The sequence below is a fragment of the Mustela lutreola genome, chromosome 8 (assembly GCF_030435805.1).
Source record: "Mustela lutreola isolate mMusLut2 chromosome 8, mMusLut2.pri, whole genome shotgun sequence".
In the NCBI taxonomy this organism is placed as follows: domain Eukaryota; kingdom Metazoa; phylum Chordata; class Mammalia; order Carnivora; family Mustelidae; genus Mustela; species Mustela lutreola.
Window position 1 is genome coordinate 80668175 of NC_081297.1, and position 21077 is coordinate 80689251.

Sequence of the window (21077 nt, forward strand, 5' to 3'; positions counted from 1 at the left end):
TCTCTGCCTACTTGTGATCTCTGTCTGTCAAATAAATAACTAAAATCTTAAAAAACAAAAACAAAACAAAAAAAAAACTCGGGGCCCCCGGGTGGCTCAGCGGGTTAAAGCCTCTGCCTTCAGCTCAGGTCATGTTCTCAGGGTCCTGGAATTGAGCCCCGCATCAGGCTCTCTGCTTAGCAGGGAGCCTGCTTCCCCCTCTCTCTGCCTGCCTCTATGCCTATTTGTGATCTCTGTCTGTCAAATAAATAAAATTAAAAAAACAAAAAACAAATAAAAAAAACTCAACTTAGTTAACATATAGTACACTATTAGTTTCAAGGGTAGAATTTAGTGATTTATCTGTTGCATTTAACACCCTGTGCTCATTACATCCTGTGCCCTCCTTAATGCCTATCACATAATTACCCCTTCCCCCTACTCACCTCCCCTCCAGCAACCCTCAGTTTATTCCCCATAATTAGGAATTTCTTATGGTTTATCTCCCTCTCTGGTTTTATCTTATTTTATTTTTCTTTCCTTTCCCTCACTATGTTCATCTATTTTGTTTCTTAAATTCCACATATGAGTGAAATCGAAAGGTATTTGTGTTTCTCTGACTGACTTATTTCACTGAGCGTAATACCCTCTAGTTCCATCCACATCATATTTTTAAAAATAGTGTTTTCATATTGAGTTCATTTATTTGAATTATTTCGATTATGCATTCGAAAGATACCAATTCTTTGTACCCATATTGACTAAAAAAATAAAATAAACTTTCAACCTGATTGTCAGTTCTTAAGAAATCCAGTCCATAATTCAGCATACTCATGGAAATAGCTAAACTTACCCGAGTTTTAAAAAGAATTCCCAAACCATTCATTAAGAGTTTAAAGGAAAAACTGGTCTCAGATTTAGGAATCAAATTCCAGGATAAACTTTGGAGATTAAATGGCCCAATCTCAAAAGTGGGTTAAATAACCTGCTTATTTTCATATCTTTCCATTTCATTTCTTTTCTTCTTTCCTCCTTCTTTTCTTTCTTGAAACCAGAGGAACTGGGTAGCTTTGCCACAGAAACCATTAGTAAATGAAATGTAAATTATAAAAAGTATTTTAAGACATCAGATTTGTGAAGAGGGGGGTCAGAAAAGAATGAAAACATTTTGGAAAGTTGCTGAGGAACAGCAAAATGAAAACCAAAGCAGAAATCCCCAAAATTGAGCAGAAGCAGTCATTAATGAGCAAGACTAATTACAGCCAAATCAAAGTCAACAGGGAACATTCAGACTCATTCCAATACATATACCAACAGATCAAATTTGGACTGGTCAAATCTAGCTTTCTGTCTCACTTCTCTGGTTACCTAAATTGACAAAATGCTTCATTGTCATGGTGCTACTACCCCAGATATATCCCAGTTTCTATCGATAATGCAGAATAAAACCACCCACACCCTTTACACAGAACACACACAGACACATACTTTTTTTTTTTTTTTTTTTTTTTTTTTTTTTTTTTTTTTTTTTTGAGAGAGAGCATGAGCAAGGAGAAAGTAGAGGGAGAAGCAGACTCTCCATGGAGCTGGGAGCCCAATGCGGGACTCGATCCCGGGACTCCGGGATCATGACCTGAGCCGAAGGCAGTCGTCCAACCAACTGAGCCACCCAGGGGTCCCAGGACACATACATTTTGATGAGTGTTTTGCAAGTTGCAGATTTGCCGTAAGCTCAAATAAAGTATGTAATAAAACTGACACATATTGCCAAACAAAGTATTTTAACAAAACCTAATGGAAATATGACTTTTAAAGGTCACTGTCTAAAACAGAGATCACCACACTATAGTCTGGAGTCCAAACCTAGCTCACCACCAGTTAAATAAGAATGATTTAATGAATGAACATTTATAACCAATTTGAGAATTGAAAACATTAACTTTGAACTACAATCATGAAATGTCTCCCCCACAAAAAATTCAATTTTTCTCATTAGACTACTATTATAAAAAATTTCCTCAATTATTATTATTATATTTTGAACTATGTCAATAAATTTTGTGGAAAATTTTTCTCTTTTAATGTACCTATATAATATCCTCAATTTAAAAAAAAATTATTTTATTTATTTATTATTTGAGAGAGAGAGAGAGAATGAGAGAACAAGAGGGAGGAGGGGCAGAGGGAGAAGCAGATTCCCTATGGAGCAGGGAGCCCAACGCAGGACTCGATCCCAGGACCCTCGGATCATGACCTGAGCCGAAGGCAGATGCTTAACCAACTGAGCCAGCCAGGAGCCCTAACATCCTTAATTTTGCTTCCTACCCTACAACACCTAACATATTTACTATCTGATACTTATCAGAAAAAGTTTGCCAACACCTGGTCTAAAACAACCTAATCAACAAAACTATTTTAGCCCCACTTATTTCTAGCTTTTATAATATATGTATGTATGTATGTATGTTTTTAGAGTAAATAACAAAACTATTCACATGGAAGATTTACAACAACCTCCTAATGCTTCCTAAATCATTACCAGGGAAAGGACATAATAACTATCTCTAGAACATAGATTCCTATGCAGAGCTAATAATAACGAATGGCATTTATCTCACCTCAGAATAAAACAGAAAGGGGGTAATAATAATTTTACCCAATAATTTAGTTTAAAAACATTAAAATTATAATACTCTGTGTTAGCGGGGCGTAAACAACAAAGCCCATTTCTACACTTACTGTAGGAGCGTTAAGTGGCACAATCTACCTGGAAAGCAATTTGTTAATAGATAACAAAATACATTAAAACACCTTGATACAGGTAAATACACTTTTGGTAGATCCAAAAATATGAAAACATACACACACATAAAGGCATTCAATACAGGGATGCCTAGGTAGCTCTGTCGTTAAGCGTCTGCCTTTGGCTCAGGTCATGATCCCAGAGTCCTGGGATGGAGCCTGGAGTCTGGCTCTCTGCTCAGCGGGAAGCCTGCTTTTTCCCTCTGCCTCTGCTGCTCCCCCTGCTTGTGCTCTCTCTCTCTCTGTGTCTCTCTCTTGGTCAAATAAATGAATAAAATATTAAAAAAAAAAAAAAGCCTCTTAAAAAAAGAGATGTGTAATAGACTGTTACTTGCCCCTACCATTCACCGAGTTTCAGAAGCGAGAAAGCTTGGCACCACACTTTCCTTCATACCAATCCTCAAAATTCCTCCCCCTTAGTCTTCCATACCTTTCCTTCTTCATCTCTGCAGCTACAGTCTTAGATTAACAACCTCCCTTTTCACATCTTGGGACTAGATCAACAAAGCGAGACCTAAGCTTATTCAATTTGAAAAAAAAAAAAAGATAAAAAATGATGAATACAAAATCGGCATCACCAAAGCCCCCCAGTGTTAAAAGAGTATTAAGAAAAGCATAACACAGGGTAGAGTGGTAATGCAGAAAGAGAAGATGTTCATAACTAATTGACATTAAAAACAAACTTTTTTATAAAATTTTATAAAAACATGACCATGAGAACACTTTATAGAGTTCCTACCCATGTAGAAGTCCATGCAAGCCCAGAGTTTTTAATTTTAGCTTTATTTCAGCTTCTTGGTCTATCTAGCTCCTTACTAAACACTCAGTTCCTAAGGTTAGTAATTGCTAAGCCATCTATCCAATTATATTGCTGAAGATTAATTTTTCTAAGATGAAATTCTAAACACATTCCTTCACTACTTGAAAAACTTTCTTGCCAATAGTGTAACTGGCACAAATCCCTCCATGATATCACCTCCCCCTACTTCTCCAGCCTCATTCTCTGTTGTTCCAGACATGTTGCATTATTTACAGTTACTCGTAATGTTATTTCAATCCTCCCATACCTTAGCAGATGCTCTTTCCTCTAACTAAAATACATTTTCTTCTCTTTTCCAGCTAACAGATTTCTACTCTGTTTCTTCTATCTCAGCTTACCTGTTCAAGGCTTCCCAGACCTAACAATAGAGTTGACGGCAAGCTCTTTAGCTACCTTGCCTCCAATACTGCACCTACCACTTGTTATAAGGACTCATTCACTGTGTATTTTCCCTGATAATTTAAGAGCTGTTCAGGGCAGAGATCTTGCAAGTTGTCCAAGCCATCTTTCCTCAACGCCTGCATTAAGCACCTCCTAACTTCTAGCTGAACAAATGAATGAAAAAGGAGGAAAAGCAAGTATGCCAAAAGGTTATTTTTGTTGCTTTTGGCTATTGATATGTTAGCAATTTTTTACCCTTATTTTAAAATTTTGTTACACGGCTCTATTTGCTTTATAAGAGAAAATCTAATTTACAATAAAACTATTATTGAGACTTCCTCTAATTTTCATTAGCTCTGCTACCTAATTCTCTTAAAACTCTGCACACCTGTGCCAGGCTTATTTATACGGCCAATAGTCTACTTTACTTGAAATCATATTTCGATCCCTCTACACAATTAACTAAATATATATCATTAGTGCAGCTTCATTAAAGTGTATTTTTCTTAAATATTTCTCAGTATACATATTTCTCAGTAAGTGAGCATCTATTAGAGTTTTGGCAAGAAAAATCTTATAATGGACTTATTTCTGTAGGTATATATTTCAAGCACTAACTGAAAGGGATCATTTTTTTGCCATCTGGAATAAAATAGTGATGAATACTACAAGACCCAAATTCTGTTCATATGCATGAAGCCATGTTTCTGAATGACTACTATACTTCCTATCTCTCACCTAGGATGCACTAAAGAATTGTTTTTAAAAAGAAAATATCGAAAATAACATGATAATCCCCCTAAATATAATTCTCATTGAAACTGAACATATTTTATCCTTTTTTAGGAAAGCTGTCATTACCATTATCCAGTAAATGCCTGCGGAGACGTTATAGCACACATTCTACCCTTTTTCTTTTGTATGATTTAAATATGTCGTTTTATTACACATTGTTTAAATACGCTCTACGTGAAGCAGCCCACAGACACATAGCATATTTAGACTTGAATACAGGTTAAAAGCACCAGAAATGCAAACCACAGGCCATAGGAATAATATCACCAAATTAGAGTTGAGGCCATTTTGACAGCTTCAGAGCCATTTGAATTCTGGTAGAACTTAAACCCTGGCTCAGGTATAAGCTCAGTTTCTAGCCTATGGTATAATGGCATTACATTGGACCTCTCCACAAACATGTTCCTGTTTCTCCTTTGTATAAGGCGTTGTTCTGAGTTCTTGTAATGAGAGACCTTATAGCTAAGTATGAGCTTTTTTCCAGGATGGGCCCATGCCTTCATGAGGCTGGCTTGGTTGTTTAAAGGAAGACAGTATTCTCATTGCACAAGGCTGCATTCAAGATTCATTTGAGATGAGGTGTAGTATAGCAGGAAGAACCAAGCTTTAGAGTCACACAGCTGTGGAATCCCTGCACTAGCAATTCAAGATCTGTGTGAAACTGAGGTCATTGAGCCTCTTTGAACCCTGGTGTTATGGGTTGAATTGTACAACCTTTCCCTCCCATATTTATATGTTGAAGTCCCAACTCCCAGTATGTCAGAAGGTGACATTTGAAAATAAGGTCAATGCTCTAAGTAGTTTAGATGAGGTCATTAGTGTGGGTCCTAATCCAATATGACTGGTTTCCTTATTAAAAAAAAAAAAAAAAAAAAGCAAATTTGGACATAGAGATAGATGTTCATAGTGGAAAAATGATGTGAAGAGACAGGAAGAAGATGCCATCTACAAGTCAAGGAGTGGGAATAGATTCCTCCCTCACAGCCCTCAGAGAGAACCAACCCTGCCCACACCTTGACTTTAGACTTTGATCCTCCAGAATGGTGACACAATATATTTCTATTGTTTAAGCCACCCCCTAGCAGAATAATAAACCTGGTTTCCTCAGATATCAAATCCTTCATGTAAAGCATGTAGTGCCATTATAAAGATGAAAAACTACATTAAGAGGTACTCAAAAGAGGATAGACAATATTTATCATTTAGGATATAACATTTGAAGTATTTTATTTCATATCCTTGAATCTTGCTTCTCTCCCCATTCAGGCAGCCAACCTGTTATACTCTGAACTCATAGCATTAGAAAATCATTGGAAGAGCAGGGGAGCATGGTGGTGGGGACGGGGTGGGGGAGGGGACAGAAGGGTTACAGGGGAAGTATCGATTATGTTACTGGTTTTTTAGTTTCAAAAGCCTAAGACCCCCTGGGAAATTGTAATGACTCTGTGCATACAAAAGAGACCAGAAGAGACTCTCCTATGTATTAACTAAGCTTAGAGTAGATTTAGATCCTTCTGGGTGAAAAATAAGGTGGTCAAGACATATATAGATAATAGTGTATCCCACGGCAATTTGGGGTGGAGTGACTGCATCTTTACCTCTCCCCCCACCACCTCAGCTCATTTTGGTGGAGTCTGCATGACCAGACATTAGACTGCAAGATTCAACTGAGTTACCTCCATTAAACAGATATGAAATTCCAAAGTAAAGGGCCAGATCAAAATCCTGATTTTAAAAGAAAAGCACAAGACAGGTCAGATGGCCCTAAGACCAACAAGATAATGTAAAGGATCAAAACAACAGACATTAGGAGAAGTTTTAAGAAGAGATTCTTGGATTGAGCTGCTACTCTATGGTAAGCCCCACCACCCTGTGCCCCCCCCCCCTTCATCCCCGCAAGAGAGCTGGAAGGTGCCACTTTTCCTTTCTCCAGTATTTACAGAGGCTTCAAAGGAACAAGGTAGGCAGCCTAAATGTGTCTCCTGGAGTTTGGGAAACCCAGTGGACTGCAGACTGATTCTTACCTTGGAAATCTAGAGGACAAGAGGGTCAGGCTAGGAGCATCTCTGGAATCTGAAAAGGTCCTGCACCTTTCCTGCCCATTCAGGTACGTAAGATTCATGTTTTCATGAGGTAGGAGTGGGCCATATATGAGAAAGCCAGCCTGAAGCCCAAGATGACCATCTAGAAGTATCACTGATACCCCAACGGAGAGTGCATGTAGAATGGACTATCTGAAACCCAGAAGCTCCACTGGAAAGTGAATAGCTCAACCCAGGGGAGTTGAAGCTAGATGGGTCCAGCAGAGAAGCCACCAAGAACTCCAAAAGGAGCCACATGAGTGTCAGTTTTAAATATCGCCAAGCCCAGAAAGCTTGGAGCCAGCTTAACACAGGACCATTTCAAGTAAGAAACATTCCCAAGCCATTTAATTCCTCTTCTTTCCATGCTCCAACCACTTAGGTTTAGCAATAGCTAGCAAGTGGGAGAGGAGGTGACAGAGAAAAACCCCATAACATCTCCCAGTGCAAATTTTGGCCCAACCCCAAAATGGACCCCAGATGTGGGAGAAGGGATGATGGATATTAAACTAACTTTCAAGCTATGATTATGGTCTAAGATTAGACATTCTAATTTCTGAATGAAGACTATGTTTGGAATCTAAAGTGCCAAAAGAATTCTTTTTTTCTTTTTTTTTTTTTTTTTAAATCTAAGAGTAGTCCTATTAGGGATGGAGCCTGCCTGAGATCTATTCTCCCTACTCCCCACCGCCAAAAGCAAGGGAACTCCCACTACCCTTTCTGAATTCATTTTAAAGAAACAAGTAAAACAAGTAAATTGTGTTTTGATTGATTTCCTAAGTTGTGCTTGTTCAAAGTATTGTTACAGAGAGAAACTCCAAATACATGGGTAAGAGATAATGGTAGGAGGGAAAGAATGGTCTTTCTAGGATATAGCCAGGACCTTAGAGATGGCCAAGGCAGATATATCCTGGCAGATGGACCTGACCAGCCTTGCAAAGGACCCCATACAATAGCATGATACAAGAGCAACACAACAAGTATCATGCGCTTCAGAGTGGTAGGAGAGGAACAAAGAGCTTCATCCACTGACAGAGAGTTTCTTCTGGTCCAGCAGGAGTAACAGCATGCCCTGATATGCCCAGGAGGTATCTTGAAAAGCCTGGAGAAGGAGAGTAGAAGATCCACAAAGGAAGATCAAGGTATGCCTCAGCAGTTTCCCACAAGTACTGACAAGGGATGGGAGGAAATCTGTGCCTAATGAAGAGATGGCAGCCAAAGAACAGGTATGTCATCCCTCAAAAGTCTGGTTATCTCATAACCTTCTAGAACTTAGGTGCAACTTCAGATTGCTTCTGCATTTGGTCAAATGGAAGAGCAAAATGTAATTTAGATTTAGCTCTAGAAAAAAAAAAAGTTACATGTCTTGCACACTTAGTGTGTAGACAGAGACATACCTGCCACATAAGGGTAAGCTTGTCCAAGACTTCTAAGGATCCTCTTGAAGTATGTCTGTACACTGCGGCCTGATTAAAAAGCCTAGAAGAGAATTAAAGCTAAGTCATTTAGAGGCAGAATCACTGTATAAAGAGGTCAACTCTGCAATGTTAGCTATCGGGGAAATACCAGTGGATTGTGATAAACTGAGCATGACATAATACAGAATATTTATTACTATGGAACCCACAAATCCCACTTAGACATCAGCAGAAAGAAAGAGAATACAAAAGAAAATAGAAATCAGTTTCTTTGTTTTGTTTTTTGTGTGTGTGTGCGTATGTTTTTTTTTTTAATCAAATGTTCCAAATTCCAGTAGAACACATTAAAAAGTGAAGGTATAGCAGAGAGTTTAAGATTCCCATCCCAGGAAGATGGTATTTTTTAAAGTATCAAATATGTTTTTACTGAAAGAGGAAAAATAAATCCAAATAAAGCATTAGATTGTGATAGGTGTGCTACTTTAGATAAAGTATTCAAGATAAATGTCTGATAAGCAGAGAACAGGATGAAGTAAGCAAACCAGAGGGAGGATCTCTGCCACCAGAGGGAATAGCAAGTACAAAGGCCCTGTGGTGAGAGGTTGCTAAGCAGGACCAGGGACAGCAAAAAGGCCACTATGGCTGCAGGATGAAGTGCAACAGAGAGAAGTAGGACACGAGTGAGGTTGGAAAGGGCCAAGGAAAGGTTTTGAATTTTAATGTAGGAGCCGGTAGAGGGCTGTCTTTTTCTTTAATTAAACAATTTAGCTTGAGATAATTGTAGACTCACAGGCAGTTGTAAGAAACAGAGAGATTCCTGCACCCTTTGCTTCATTTCCCCCAGTGGTAACATCTTACAAAACTATAGTATAATATCAAAACCAACATACTGACACTGATAGAGTCAAGATAGACATTTCCATTACCGTAAGAATTCCTCAAATTGTCTTTTTATAGCAATAACCATTTCCCTTCCCTCCCAACTCCACCATACACAGTGGAAATCACTAATTGACTTATAATTATTATAATTTTGTCATTTCAAAAATATTACATAAATGAAATCATACAATCAACATAATTCTCTGGAGATTTATCCAGGTTGGGGTATCAATAGTTCTCTAATTTTTATTGCTGAGTAGTGTGTTCTGTGGTAAGGATCATTTAACCATTCACTCATTGAAGGACACTGCATTGCTTCCAGTTTGAAGTTATTATGAACAAAGCTGTTGTAAGCATATGCATACAGGTTTTTATGTGAACAAAAGTTTTCCTTTCTCTGGGATAAATGCCCAGGAGAGCAATTGCTGGTTTGTACTGGAGTTCTATGTTAAATTTTCTTTAAAAACCTGCCAAACTATTTTGCAGAATGGTTGTGCCATTTTACATCCCCATCAGCAATACACGAGTGAGCCAGTTTCTGTGCATCCTTGCCAGCATTTGGTGTTGTCATTAGTTTTTATTTTAGCCATTCTGCTTTTCTCTAATGATTAGTGATGATTAGTGATGCTGAACAAATAAGATAGCTTATTTGCTATCCGTATATATCTTCTCCCATAAAATGTTTCTTCATGTCTTTGGACATTTTCTAATTGATTTTTTTTTAACTGTAGATTAAAAGATTATGTTCCTAGTACTAGTTGTTCATCAGATATATGGCTTGCAAATATTTTCTCCCAGGGTGTAGCTTGTCTTTTCATCCTCATAAATGGGTCTTTCACAGAGCAAAAGTTCTTAAGTTTGATAAAATCCAATTTATCAATCTTTCCTTTTGTGGGTTGTGCTTGTGGTAGAAAGTCCAAAAATGCATTGCCTAACCTAGATCCTAAAGACTTTCATTTTTTTTCCCTAAAAACTTTATCATTTTAGATTTTACATTAAAGTTCATGATATATATTGAGTTAATCTTTATATAAGCTATCAGACTTAGCTCAAAGGTTTGTATTTTGTTTTGGGGTTTTTTTGTGTTTGTTTGTTTGTTTGTTTGTTTGTTTTTGCCTATGAATGTCCAATGGCCTAACACCATCTGTTGAAAAGGCTGTATATCCATTGAATTGATTTTGCACCTTTGTCAAAAATCAGTTAAATATGTCTGTGTTAGTCAATTCCTGGATTCTGCATTCTGTTCCATTCATATATGTGCCTATCCCTCTCCCAAGATCAGAGTCTTGATTACTATAGCTACATAATAAATCTAGAAATTCGGTGTGTTAATCCCTGTCACTTTTATTTTTCTAATTCAAATTCATCACATCTATTCTGATTCCTTTGTCTTTTCATATAAATTTTAAAATAATTTTGTTTACACATACAAAAAATCTTGCTGAAAATTTGATGGGAATTATATTAAATCTGCATGTCAGTTTGGGAGAACTGACATCTTTGTATTGGTGAGTCTTCCAGTCCATGAACATGGTATATCTATTTTTAGATAGTCCTGGATTTTAACATATTTAACATTTAACATTTGTACATTTTTTGTTAGATTTATACCTAAGTATTTAATTTTTTGAGTAACTGTAAATAGCATTATATTTTTAATTTTGCTATGCAGGTGTACATTGCTGTTATAAAAGAATCTAATTGATTTCTGCATGTTTATCTTGTATCCCACTACTTTGATGAACTCAGTTATTAGATTGACAAGTGTGTTCTTTAAGTTCCTTGGGATCTTCTACATAAACAAAAATGGCACCTGGAAATAGGGACAGTTTTATTTCTTCCTTTCTGATCTCTATGTTTTTAATTTCCTTTTTTTTTTTTTTCTTTTGCACTGGTTAGAAATTCTAGCACTATATTAAATAAGAGTGATGAGTACACACATTCTTGACCTACTTCCTGATCTAAGGGGAAAGAACTCAGTCTTTCATCATTAAAGGTAATGTTAGTTGTATACTATTATGCATTTTCAATACATGTTCTATATAAGGTTGAGGACATTCCTTGTTCCTATTTATTTGAGAGTTTTTACCATGAATGGTTATTAAATTTTGTCAAAAGTTTTTCCTATATGAATTGATAGAATTGTGACATTTCTTCTTTAACCTGTTACATAATGAATCACATAAGTAGTTTTTTGAGTACTGAACCAGCCTCACATCCCTGGAATAAATCTCCCATTGATCATGGAATATATCTAATTTTATATGACTTCTATTTGCTAATGTTTTGTTAAGGATTTTTGTGTCTGTGTTCATGAGGAATATTTGTGTCTGGTTTTCTTTTTCTTTTCTTCCTTTCTTTCAACTGTCTGTTGGGTTTTGGTATCTGGATAGCACTACCATAAAAGAAATGGTTTTCTGAAAGAGATTGTGTAGAACTGGTGTTATTTCTCTAAGTGTCTGTTAAAACATGCTAGTGAACACATCTTGGACCAGATTTTCCTTTTTGAAAGCTTAAAAATTTTATATTCAATGTCCTTACTAACTATAGGGATATTCAAATTATCTATTTAATATTAGGTAAGTTGTGGTAGTTTGTGTTTTCTAAGGAATTGGTCCATTTCATCCATCCCTGTATTATCCCAATACATCCATTCCTGTATTACCCTTCTGATGTCTGCAAGGTCTGCAGTGTTCACTCTTTTTCATTCCTGATATTGGTAATTTGTGTCTTTTCTCTTTATTTATTAGTCTTTATTATTAGGCTTGCAGAGGTTTATCAATTTCATCAATTTTTAAATGGCCATATTTTTTTAATTTTTTAATTTTTTTTTAAAGAATTTATTTATTTATTTGACAGAGATCACAGGTAGGCAGAGAAGCAGGCAGAGAAAAGAGGAAGCAAGCGCCCCGCTGAGCAGAGAGCCCGATGCGGGGCTCAATCCCAGGACCGTGGGATCATGACCTGAGCCAAAGGCAGAGGCTTTAACCCACTGAGCCACCCAGGCTCCCCTAAATTTGGAATTTTGGTCTTTTCCTGCACAGGTAATCTGTGGTACAATATCTCTCAACTTATTTTTTTTTCATTGATTGTTTTTCTGCTTTCAATTTTATGGGATTTGTTCTTAACATTATTATTTCCTTTCTTCTGTTTTCTTTGGAAGCTTCTGTTTCAGCTCTGCTTTTTATAGGTTCTTGAAATGGGAGGTTAGATTACTGATTTTTCTTTTTTTCTAATTATATATTTAGTGCTATAATGATTCCTCTTAGCACTTCTTTATCGGTGATCCATAAATTTTGATGTTGTATTTTTACTTTCATTCAGTTCAATGTATTTTTTATGTCTTTTGAGACCACCTTTGTGACCAATGGATTATTATTTAGAATTCAGTTATGTTGCTGAATTTCCAAGTGTTCAGAGATTCTCATGTTATCTTTCTATTATTCACTTCTAGTTTGATTCCATGGTGGCCAACTTATAGATTCCATAAGACTTTAATTCTTTTTAAATGTGCTGAGATTCATTTTCTGATCCAGAAAATCTCTCTTGATTTATGTCCCATAGTCACATGACAAGAATATGTGTTTTGCTGCTGATGGGTGGAATTCTGTCAATATTAATTAGAGTCTATTGGTTACTGATGATGAGTTTTCTATATCCTTGATATTCTGTCTAGTTTTCTATTAATTGATAATGTAGGGGTATTGAAATCTTCAACTATATTTGTGAACTTGTCTATTTCTCTTTTCAAACCTGTTAATTTTTACTTCATATATTTTGTAATTCAGTTATTTAGTGCATACACATTAGGATTGCCATGTCTTTTTTTTTTTTTTAAGATTTTATTTATTTATTTGACAGACAGAGATCACAAGTAGGCAGAGAGAGGGGAAAGCAGGCTCCCTGCTGAGCAGAGAGCCCGAAGCAGGTCTCGATCCCAGGACCCAGAGATCATGACCTGAGCTGAAGGCAGAGGCTTAACCTGAGCCACCCAGGTGCACCTGCCATGTCTTTTTTATGGAACAACTTTTTAATCATTACATAATATTTCCCTCTATCACCAGTATTTTTTTTTTTCTTTTGCTCTCAAGTCCACCATAACTGGTATTGATATAGCAAGTCTTGCATTTTTAATTTATGTTTTCATTATACATCTTTATCTATCCTTTTCCTTTCAACCTGCCTATATCATTATATTTGAAGAGAATTTCTTATAAACTGCAATACTTATATCATATTTTTAATATACTTTCTTAATCTTTTAATTATAGTATTTAGTCCATTTATATTTAATACAATTATTGATATTGTAAGGACCTATTTAGCCAGAGCGCTTCCATCCATCCGTTAAACAATAACCTTGTTGTTTAACCCTTAAACTGTCTCTGCTCCCCTTCCCCCAGGGGGCTTACTTAAAAATAAAACCCAGAAACCAGCCCCAGGTAACAAAGCCCAAATACAAGGGTGGGTCAGGCCAGGTGGAAACATCCAATCAGTGGGGGTTGCATACTGTCTCCCTAGTTACCAAGGAGTATGGGCCCCGCCCTTTGGGAGCCTTTTGGGTGCCAATTCTGACCAAGGTGATAGGCTGGGTCAAATGTCTGCTGGGGTAAATTGTAATTCAACTGGTCACTTATGTGTGACCTAACATGACTGTGCAGCTTTCTCTGTGTGTTACAATTTCATTGGCCACCTCTGCATGGCCAGGCCCAACCACATGGCCTTTGCCCTTAAAAGTTAGTCTGTGAAAGAGAGAGAGGTTGCCCTCTCTGTAAGAGGCACAGCCCTGGCTGGTCAGTTTGAATTCTTGATGCTTGGCGCGGAATAAAGCTTTGCTTGACCTTCGCTTTATATCAGTCTCGCTCCTTTAATCATGGACCCATTATTGGGGGACCTAACAATATGTTAGGATGGAAGTCTGCAATTTCATTTTTTGCTTTCTACTTTCCTCTATTTTTCATTTCTCTTGCCTTTTTTCAGCCTTCAACAGTTTTTATAATTACCTTTTGATTTATATACAGTATTTTAGTGTCTCTTTGCATAGCTTTTTTAGTGGTTGCTTTAGGTATGGCATTATATATACATAACTCCTCATAGTTTGATGATGTCATCATTTTACCACTTTGAGTTAACTATGTCATAAATTGTGCCCTCCTGGAAATTTCTGAAAAAATGTGAGATTGATAAATCAAAAATCTGAACATCAAAATAAATGTAGCTATATGAGATACTGTTTTGTTTTCTCCCCGAGCTCTCTTGTTTCCCTTCATCTAAAACTAAACATGCATTCATACTTCCACTAAAAGATAACTGAGAAATGGATTGGGATTAGTTGGGAGTAGGGAGGGGGTGAAAGAGAAACTGACTCTAATTTGAAATACCAAGATTTCTGGCACTTGATATATACTCTCGGACAGACAACTTTAAAGGTAATTTCTGAAATTTTCTGAAAAATTTTTGAAGTCCGGAAAAAATTTTCCCCTATTGTATTATCAAGGATGTGTACCATCAACAATTCATAGTCTGTTAAAATTGGGGGTAGGCTTAACAATGACCTAGATTGTTGTTCTAGTTTACAGAATACCAGAGAGATGAAGATAACTTGCACAAGGTCACAAATGAGTCAGTGATAAAGCTGAACCTGGATCTAAGTTCTAATGATATGGAACTATAAAATGAAGATACTAGATAAAAATACTAAAGTATATCAAAACTCTGCCTGGGAATGCAGTTGTGTTTCATTTCATTAAGAAAGGCAAAATAAGGGGCGCCTGGGTGGCTCAGTGGGTTAAAGCCTCTGCCTTTGGCTCAGGTCATGATCTCAGGGTCCTGGGATGGAGCCCTGCATCAGGCTCTCTGCTCAGCAGGGATCCTGTTTCCTCCTCTCTCTCTGCCTGCCTCTCTACCTACTTGTGATCTGTCTGTCAAATAAATAAATAAAATCTTAAAAAAAAAAAAAAGAAAGAAAGAAAGAAAAGAAAGACAAAATAAGAACATGGCAGGTAGAACATCATCAGTCATCTACATTGGAATTTTACCAGGACACTGGAGTTTAAACATACCCACATGCCAAAAATAGCAACTGGTTTAAAAAAAAAAAATAGCCCAACCATTGACATTATTACAGACATTAGGCCACAACAGATTCCAAACATGAAATTTTAAGAGTAAGCCTGTCTTTTTCCATTGTGTATCAGTAAGTTTTACCCCATCTATTCAGGCTTCTCTGAAGTGGCAAATTTGAAGGACACTGGCGAGTTTTCCACGTTATGCAGTTTTTACTCACTTTAGATGTAAAAACACTTGAGTGCTTGCAAAAGGGACTGTCCTCAATCCCAAAATATTTTTTTATACTCCCTGATTCATTTTATGAAGGATCAAACTTCTAGCTTATAGCTCTGAGTTTCAGACTTTCCCTTTTAGTCATGAAATCTTCTGTGATCCAAACTGTAGAAAAAATTCTTGCTCTACATCTCCCATTTATATTCACAGTCAGATACTATAATTAAATAATAGAGTTTCATTTACTTGGGCTCAAATCCATTAATTTTTTTTTCTTATTTTTACTCATCTCTTTTCTCTGAAATGTATCCCAGTATTATTATTATACTTGAGCACACAAATACACAGACTGTGAATCTATAATGAGATCTTCCTATTTTTTTAGAATAGATTTTGCTTTGATTAAATGTCTACATTGCCTCTACTTAGATGCATTCTAAATTTGAACAAATACCTGATCCTATTGAAGAAATAAAGTCAACCTTTAGCAGATGACCTCCTAGCCAAATACGTGTATTATATTTGCTCCAGGGAAAAACTGCTTCACAAGCTTACTTGGTTTCCTTGACCTGATGCCAGCAGAGAGGGAATGTGCTAATGCTCCCCATCAAAGTGAAAATTCAAATGCCCTTCCATTCCATCCCAGTGGATTGTTCAAGTGATGGAGAACTGCTCAACATCATGTACAGAGAGAGCTACCTAATTCCTCTCAACCAATGGTGCCACATGTGATGAGAAGCAGGACAGAAGGAGTAAAGGTGCTAAACACTCCAACAGGGAAGTATCTACATTAGAAAGAAAAACTAAGCTATCCAGCTGTCATTGTATCCAACTCTTTAACCAGACAGAACTACCACATTCCTAGACTTTTTTCACAAGAAAAGAGGAAGCTTGCAAAATTTGTATTCACACGTCCAATGTTGTGCTCTCACCGCATGCCTATGAAACTCCCTTGTCAACAGAGCTTTTACCCTTGCCTTTTTCTCTTTTTCAGGATTTCTACTCCAAATCCCCAACTCACTTAGAGCAGTGATCTCAGAGGCATTTCTATAGCTGATGCAAATTATATTTCTTTGTTTGCCTCCTGGAGATGGAGTGGGAAAGAGAAAGAAGTGTAAAAGCCCCAAAGTGGCAGCTAAAACCAAAAAAGCTGATGAAAGCTCATAACATTTTTCACTAGTTTACTGTGTAAATGCCCCTGCTAATTTAGAAAAGCCTTTGTGATTTTTAACATTAAAAAGTAAAATAGATGTACTCCTATGCTGATGTGCATGGGCTGAAGATAAAGTTTACTTTACCAGTGAAAAATCAGTAATTGAACAGATCAAATACCTTCAATATAGACCATGAACTGTTAATAGGAGGGCAATCTATAAAAGCATTTTTCATTGTTAATAGGCAACATTTCTGCATAAGAAGACTTGTTTCCCTCCCCTTCCATAGTACCATCATGAATCAAATGTAACTATAAAATAACTGACCTAGTTTAGATAAGCTGGCACATACTATTTTAATGCATTTTACAACACAAAGCCATTATTCCTGACTAGAAGCAAAAATCCTCATAATATACCAAATTCTACATTCAATGAACAAAAAGCAACCCAAAATTAACCCCTCAGCTGATATAGCAAAGACTGAATGGCTAACGATGCTAAGAACTACATACCAATCTGTGGATTAGGCTGGTACACTCTGTTCACCCTATAGCTCTTAGCCCAAGCTGAAAAGTGCAGAGTAAAGGAGTCTTCAGGTCACCTCTGTGAATAAAATGAAATTCCTGGTCCTCATATTAATGTGACAAACAGTTCACCCCATCTCTGAGCACTGAGTCAAATTAAATAAATATATTGTTGAGCAATACCTGTAACGTACTTTGTTAGATGATGTGGAGAAAACAAAGTCATTAAAACTTATTAATAAAAAAGCTGTGATCTAACTACTTCAAAGTTGGAAAAGTCATTAGCAGAGAAAGAAGTAAAGCAAGGGATACATTCCAGAATGTCAGCAAAGGGGTTGTTACGACAAAAAAGTACCTTTGTGTGTTAACATATAAAAAATTAAATAGTACCTGAAGTACAATAATGTCAAAAATTATAGAAAACTCATTTTAGACACCCGAAATTCTTGGGTCAGAAGTAGAACAGGAAGACCTGGAGTTGCAGCGAATCAGTAGGTGGTCTCTGCGAAGTACTGAAACGGCAGGAAGAACCTGAAGAACGAGGCCTGGTGGCAGGCCCAAGCAAGAGCAGGGCAGGCCCTAAATTTCGGAAGGAGCCAAAGATAACAGGACCCATATACTTTCATCTGAGGAGCTCTAAGAATCAGGCCTTCCACACCCAGAGCTCCGTCAATCCTCGTTTATTCTCCCCAAGTGTCTTTCCGCTGATAGATCTGGGACTCATGAATCTCCACCTGATACCCTGTCACCTTCACAGGCAATGGAGGGAGATTTCAGTTGCCAACCCAACTCGGACAATATCTGAAATGTGTGTACTACCTTTGGAGCCCACAAAGAGTCATGAAAGTATTTGAGTACAAAGATCTGAGTAAGAAAACATGGTGACTGAAACACAGTCTTAGGAAAGAAAATGCAGTCACTTAACCAATATACAATAATTCCAGATAATCATTCAGTTCCTGATTTGGTTAAAAAGAAGAAGATGAGATTATACAAGGAAATAAGAGCACTGAGTATCTAAAGAAGATGGCTGCTGAACATACATAAAATAAGGTCTGTACAATAGATGCTATTTTTATTTTGAGCACTGATACTCAAATACAGTTTGATAAAAATACTACAGTATAGCAAAGTGTTTACCATAAACTCTGGAGTTTATGCTGGACAGAGTGTTCCTATCTGGGTGATCTTAGGCAAGTTACTTAAGCTCTAAGCCCAGGTTTTATCTGTAAATTAGAAATATTATTTACCAGAAAAATCATCTACTCAGCATCTCACTGAAAAACCATGCAGTTCCTATTCTCGGACTTCATGGTTCAAGTGAGTTTGACCCACACCTCCTCTAGCTGCTCTTTAGGGATGACTGTTCAGGCCTGAGTAATCATTGACCAGTTCTGGGAAGCCATGTGGGGATCCCCATCACCACAATTGCTAGAACTACTCCCACAACCATAATCGAGGTTACTGAAGATCTTCCAAACTTAAAAGAGTTAACTAAGAGAAAAATAAAGGTAAGAGATGGGAAAAACAGAGTGATCAGTGGATGCCTGGACATATACCTTGAGCTTAAAGGTTATTTTCTAACGGGGAACCACTATATTCCCTTTCTTATTTCAGCTCTTTTGAGATAGCTTTTGCCTAATCTACTACGTGAAGTTTTTGTATCTATATGTGAGGAAAAACTGAGATAACACCCATAAAGCATTTGTTACTCTTGGGCATATAGTACAAGCTTAGTAAATGTGAGTTATTTTCATGTCCAGAATGAGAGATTTTAAACGTCCCTTTTCAAGATGACTACATGAAAAACAATTTTCATAGGACTCATTAAGATATCAAGGGTTTCTATTTTCAAGAAAGTTATAATCAATAATAGAAGATGTTAGTAATAGCTCAAAGACATAGAAGACAAGTCTCAAAAGGCAGGAGATAATTTGACCAACAAATGAATTATATAGAATATAATATTTAAGTCTTCAGAGGGAAGAGAGAGAAAAGACCCTTGGACTAGACTGGTTATCAAAAGGCTTCATAGACATTTCAGCTGGGTTTTGTGGAACAGGAAAGATCTGGAAAGTTGGAGAGAAGAGCAGACAACATTCCAGGCATGTATCTCAAAAATATGAGTAGTAGTAGTACTAAAGCCCAGGACACTCTTGGGCCTATATGACAGGGTTTTCAAGGAGAACTCAATGATAAACGACTTGAATTAAAAAGTTTAATGCCGATGACAGCTCTGAAAGGGAAGTTTAACCATATTTCACAGAGGCTGGTTTTCACTGAGCTCTTCTAGAGGTACAATGGGATGACATTAGGTTGCTCACATAATTCTTAGTGAAATTGTAAAAAATAATAAAAGTCAGAGGGATGTTTTTGAAAGAAGTTTATAATCAAATCACATCTTCAGGACACCTGTGTGGCTCAGTCCGTTGATTCTAGCTCAGGTGAGGATCTCAGGGTTATGAGATGGAGCCCCCTATCAAGCTCCACCCTGGACATGGAGCCTGCTTAAGATTCTCTTTCTTCCTCTTCCTCTGCCCTTTCCTCCTCGCTCTCTTTCTATTTCTCAAAATACACACACACACACACACACACACACACATAACTTTGGATACATTTTATCATATTGGCTTTTTCCTCCCCTTTTTCTTATTCCAGCTATAATTGTTTGTAATTTTACTCACATTCTACAGCCAAAAAAATTATCATAAATACACAAATACCCCCTAAGGCATAATGTAATAGACAGTGAAGTTTTCTCCTCAATATCCCTTCTTCAGCATGGAAGAGCTGTGCAGGTTGAGGCATTGAGCCCAACCTCTGTGGTATGAAATTTAAAGCAACCACGGTAATCCCATCGTCCTTGCCAGTGAATGCTTAGTGCCAGGAAACTATCTCTTTCAGTAGGTTGCCTTTTCATTTTGTTGATAGTTTCCTTGTCTGTTGAAAAGCTTTTTATTTTGGTGAGGTCTCAATAGTTTATTTTTGCTTTTGTTTCCTTTGCCTTAGGAGACATATCTAGAAAAATGTTGTTAAGGCGAATGTCAAAGAAATTGCTGCCTATATTCTCTTCTATAAGTTTTATAGTTTCAGGTCTCACATTTAGGGCTGTAATCCATTTTGAGTTTATTTTTGTGTATGGTGTAAGAAAGTGGTCCTGTTACATTCTCTTGCATGTACTTGTCCAGTTTTCCCACATGACTTATTGAAGAGATTGTCTTTTCCCCATTGCATATTCTTGCCTCCTTTGTTGTAGATATATTGGCCATGTAAGCATGGGTTTATTTCCCTTTTTTAAAGATTTATTTCTGGGACGCCTGGGTGGCTCAGTTGGTTAAGCAGCTGCCTTCGGCTCAGGTCATGATCCCAGCGTCCTGGGATCGAGTCCCACATCGGGCTCCTTGCTCCACAGGGAGCCTGCTTCTCCCTCTGACTCTTCCTTCCACTCTGTCTACCTGTGCTCGCTCTCACTCACTCTCTCTCTGACAAATAAATAAATAAAATCTTTAAAAAAAAAAAAAAAATAAAGATTTATTTCATTTATTTGGGGGGGGGGGTGCAGAGAGAAACACAAGCAGACTGCACTGAGCATGGAGCCTGACATGGGGCTCGATCCTACAACCCTGAGATCAGACCTGAGCCGAAACCAAGAGTCAGACACTCAACCAACTGCTCCACTGAGGTGCCCCACCTTGGTTTATTTCTGAGCTCTCTATCTGTTCCATTGATCTACATGTCTATTTTTGTGCCAGTGGCATACTGCTATGATTATTATGGCTTTGTAATATATCTTGAAATTTGGGGTTGTGATACCTCCAGCTTTGTTCTTCCTCAGGTTTGCTTTAACTATTAAAAATTTTAGGATTATTTGTCTAGTTCAGTGAAAAATTCTATTGGTATTTTGATAGAGATTGCATTGAATCTGTAGATTGCTTTGGATAATGCGGAATTCTAAC

General features: G+C 37.1%; 1 protein-coding gene across 9 annotated transcripts in view; it reads right to left on the reverse strand.

Moving 5' to 3' along the window:
* Window positions 1–21077, reverse strand: part of SOX5 (SRY-box transcription factor 5) — a 995891-nt gene that overhangs the window by 847605 nt on the left and 127209 nt on the right. For all 9 annotated transcript variants that reach the window (XM_059185762.1, XM_059185763.1, XM_059185769.1 and 6 more), the window contains exon 2: window positions 8256–8337. The gene's annotated coding sequence lies outside the window, so the exon portion shown is untranslated. The remainder of the gene's footprint in view (window positions 1–8255; window positions 8338–21077) is intronic.